This window comes from Peromyscus maniculatus, chromosome 3 (assembly GCF_049852395.1).
Source record: "Peromyscus maniculatus bairdii isolate BWxNUB_F1_BW_parent chromosome 3, HU_Pman_BW_mat_3.1, whole genome shotgun sequence".
NCBI lineage: Eukaryota > Metazoa > Chordata > Mammalia > Rodentia > Cricetidae > Peromyscus > Peromyscus maniculatus.
Genome location: NC_134854.1, coordinates 48,240,207 through 48,244,645, shown reverse-complemented (window position 1 = coordinate 48,244,645; position 4,439 = coordinate 48,240,207). Strand labels below are relative to the sequence as shown.

The 4,439-nt window shown below is 43.5% G+C and overlaps 1 pseudogene; it reads left to right on the top strand.

Annotated features, from left to right (window-relative positions):
• The first annotated feature begins 2,975 nt into the window (after nt 1-2,975).
• On the top strand, nt 2,976-4,191 carry LOC102910887 (olfactory receptor 2A1/2A42-like; annotated as a pseudogene).
• The last annotated feature ends 248 nt before the right edge of the window (nt 4,192-4,439 follow it).

Here is a 4,439-nt window from a genome sequence, read left to right as displayed (position 1 = left end):
CCCTTCTCTCAGACTGAGACAAGAAACCCTGCATAAGCCCCAGGTTTCAAACAGCCAACTCATGCAATGAACACAGGACCCGGTCCCACTGCCTGGATGCCTCCCAAACAGATCAAGCCAATCAACTGTCTTACCCATTCAGAGGGCCTGATCCAGTTGGGGGCCCCTCAGCCATTGGTTCATAGTTCATGTGTTTCCATTTGTTTGGCTATTTATCCCTGTGCTTTGTCCAACCTTGGTCTCAACAATTCTCGCTCATATAAACACTCCTCTTTCTCGCTAATTGGACTCCCAGAGCTCCACCCAGGGCCTAGCCATGGATCTCTGCATCCAGTTCCCTCAGTCGTTGGATGGGGTTTCTAGCACGACATTTAGGGTGTTTGGCCATCCTATCACCAGAGTAGGTCAGTTCCGGCTGTCTCTCGACCATTGCCAGCAGTCTATTGTGGGGGTATCTTTGTGGATTTCTGTGGGCCTCTCTAGCACTTTGCTTCTTCCTATTCTCATGTGGCCTTCATTTACCATGGTCTCTTATTCCTTGTTCTCCCTCTCTGTTCTTGATCCAGCTGGGATCTCACGCTCTGCCAAGCTCTCTTTCCCTCGACCCTTGCCCTTCATTACCCCCACTCATGTCCAGGCTGTTCATGTAGATCTCATCCATTTCTCCATCACTGGGCGATCCCCGTGTCTTTCTTGGGGTCCCGTTTTCCAGATAGCCTCCCTGGTGATGTGAGTAGCAGTCCAGTCATCCTTTTTCCACATCTAGTATCCTCTTATGAGTGAGTATGCTTTGGATTTCACATACAGTATGTGTTACAAATATGAGGGATTAGATTAGCAACAAAACCAGCCTACTTCTTCCTTATTTTTATTCTATACTAATTTTCTTCAGAGAAACCTAGAAAGACAAGTCTGAAGAGATAGTATATGGGAAATTTGTCTGCAAGAGTATTTAAATAAGCACTTAACAAGCCACCTTCCAAATCCTTAAATGCTTGTAAGAACTCACACACACTGAGTCTGGGTGGTAATGCATTTGGTGAAACAAAATTGCCCTATTTTTCTGTAATGTATTGATAATTCTGTCACTGCCCCACTTGACTAGCCACCAAATTTTGAAACATTAGATATTGTCTAATTATCAAAGCAATTGTTTGGAATGGACACACACAAACAAATGTGTAGGCACACATCATCTACCATTGTCATTACAATAATTTCCACCTCCTCCTTCCTCATGACTAACTACATTCCAAATTCTGTGCATGCATCTAAATAAACATCACCTTGTGTTCAAAAAAGGCCCTGGGTTTTCTTTCTTTTTTTTTCATTCTATTTTTTTATCCCCCTCTCCTCCTCCTTCCTCCTGCCCCCCCCAGCCTTCCCTCCAAACCCACCTCCTCCAAGGGAAGGTTTTCCATGGGGAGTTAGCAGAGCCTGGTACACTCAATTGAAGCAGGTCCCAGCCTCTCCTCCCTACACCAAGGCTGCGCAAGGTGTCCCACCATAGGCACTGGGCTCCAAAAACCCAGCTCATGCTTCAGGGATGGATCCTGATCTACTGCCTGGGGGCTCCCTAAATAGTTCAAGCTAAACAACTGTCTCGCCTATCCAGAGGAAGGCCCTGGGTTGTCTTACCCATCAAATGTCCACTTGCTTTACATACAGTCCAATCACTTTTTTTAAATGTTGTTTTATGATTTTCTTTGAGTGTAAGCACCCTCTAGATTTTAGCCATGATTTATAAACTTAAAGTAACTATAATTTCTATAAAATTAATTTTTTCTGTATTAGTCTCATTTTAAAAGCTTTTTCACAACTTGTTTTGCATTCATCCAAGATGGTGTGATGTTTCAATCACAAATCTCAGTAACTCCTTTATAACCTTGCACACGAGACAACCCATGTTTCAGGATTATTTTGTGTGTATGGTTTTCTAGTTCTTAATTGCTTCTGTGCGCTTCCATGCGGGTGGTTTTAAAGAAATGACCACTGGTGATATATATCTTTTCTAAAACTTGGACCACTTTTAAAAATACATCATTAATCTATTAATGGATTGAATAAATTCTTATTGGTATTTATGGATAGTTTCTCCATGTTGTTAAAAATCTAAGAGATCTTTGATTTAAAAAAAATGTTTTAAAAGAATTGAGTCTCATTTAAAGAAATGCTCAACATCCTTAATCATCAGAGAAATGCAAATCAAAACGATTCTGAGATACCACCTTATACCTGTCAGAATGGCTACAATCAAAAACACTAATGACAGTCTATGTTGGAGAGGATGTGGAGCAAAGGGAACACTCCTCCACTCTTGGTGGGAATGCAAACTTGTACAACCACTATGGAAATCAGTATGGCAGTTTCTCAGAAAATTGGGAATCGATCTACCTCAAGACCCAGCCATACCACTCTTGGGCATGTACCCAAGGAATGCTCAATCATACCACAAAGATACATGCTCAACTATGTTCACAGCAGCACTATTTGTAATAGCCAGAAACTGGAAACAACCTAGATGCCCGTCAACTGAAGAATGGATTAAGAAAATGTGGTACATATACTCGATGGAGTACTACTCAACAGAGAAAAACAATGACAGCATGAAATTTGCAAGCAAATGGATGGAACTAGAAAAAATCATCCTGAGGGAGGTAACCCAGACCCAGAAGGACAAACATGGTATGTACTCACTCATAAGTGGATTCTAGATATAAAGCAAAGAACAATCAGCCTGCAACCCACAGAACCAGGGAGGCTACATAGCAGGGGGGACCCTAGGATGACTGTGGCTTATAATAAGTTTTGGTTTTACTCAATCACTGGGCAAGCCTCAGTGAAACATTTCACTATTAGGATAAGAATTTGTACTGTATCAAGCTGATAATAGAAAAATAGGTAAATAATAAATAAATAATTGAGTCTCAGCTCTCTGCAATCTCTTTAATAGTGAAGTGGAAGAAAATCAGATAATGGTCACAGAGTTCATCCTACTGGGATTCTGTCTTGGCCCAAGGATTCATCCAATTATTTTCTACTTTTCTCTCTATTCTACACATTCACTCTGTGGTGAACGGGACCATCCTTGGAATAATCTGCCTGAACTCCAGACTCCACACTCCCATGTACTTCTTCCTTTCCCACCTGGCTCTTGTTGATATGGCCTATGCCTGCAACACAGTGCCACAGACACTGGTGAACCTCTTGGATGAAAAGAAGCCCATCTCCTTTGCTGGATGCACGACGCAGACCTTTCTCTTCTTGGCTTTTGCACACACAGAATGTCTCCTCCTTGTGGTGATGTCTTATGACCGGTATGTAGCTATCTGCCACCCCCTACACTACACTGTCATCATGAACTGGAGAGTGTGTAGTATAGTGGCTGTTAGTTCCTGGATATTTAGCTTCCTCCTGGCTCTGGTCCATTTAGTCCTCATCCTGAGGCTGCCTTTCTGTGGACCTCATGAAATCCATCACTTCTTCTGTGAAATCCTGTCTGTCCTCAGGCTGGCCTGTGCTGACACAACACTCAACCAAACTGTCATTTTTTTTTTCTTTTGCTTTTTTCAAGACAGGGTTTCTCTGTGTAGTTTCGGTGCCTGTCCTGGATCTCACTCTGGAGACCATGCTGACCTCGAACTGACAGAGATCCGCCTAACTCTGCCTCCCGAGTGCTGGAATTAAAGGCGTGTGCTACCACCACCCGGCCAAACTGTCATTTTTGCAGCTTGTGTGTTCATCTTAGTGAGACCACTATGCTTGGTGCTGGTCTCCTACACACACATCCTGATTGCCATCCTGAAGATGCAGTCAGGGGAGGGCCGCAGAAAGGCCTTCTCTACCTGCTCCTCCCACCTCTGTGTGGTCGGGCTCTTCTTTGGCAGTGCCATCGTCATGTGCATGGCCCCAAGTCCCAGCACCCTGAGGAGCAGCAGAAGATCCTTTTCCTGTTTTACAATTTTTTCAACCCCATGTTGAACCCCCTGATCTACAGCCTGAGGAATGCTGAAATCAAGGGTGCTCTCAGGAGGGCACTGTGCAAAGAAACTCATTTCCAGTTGGTGTGATGTTTGGACTACAAGTCTCAATAGTTATCTGCTGTGGGATGTTCTGTATGGCAAATGTGTTGCTCTGATTGGTTAGTAAATAAAACACTGATTGGCCAGTAGTCAGGCAGGAGGAAGTATAAGCGGGACAAGGAGGAGAAGAATTCTGGGAAGTGGAAGGCTGAATCAGAGTCACTGCCAGCCACTGCCAGGACAAGCAGCATGTGAAGATGCCAGTAAGCCACAAGCCACGTGGCAAGGTATAGATTTATGGAAATGGATTAATTTAAGCTGTAAGAAAAGTTAGCAAGAAGCCTGCCACAGCCATACAGTTTGTAAGCAATATAAGTCTCTGTGTTTACTTGGTTAGGTCTGAGTGGCTATGGGACT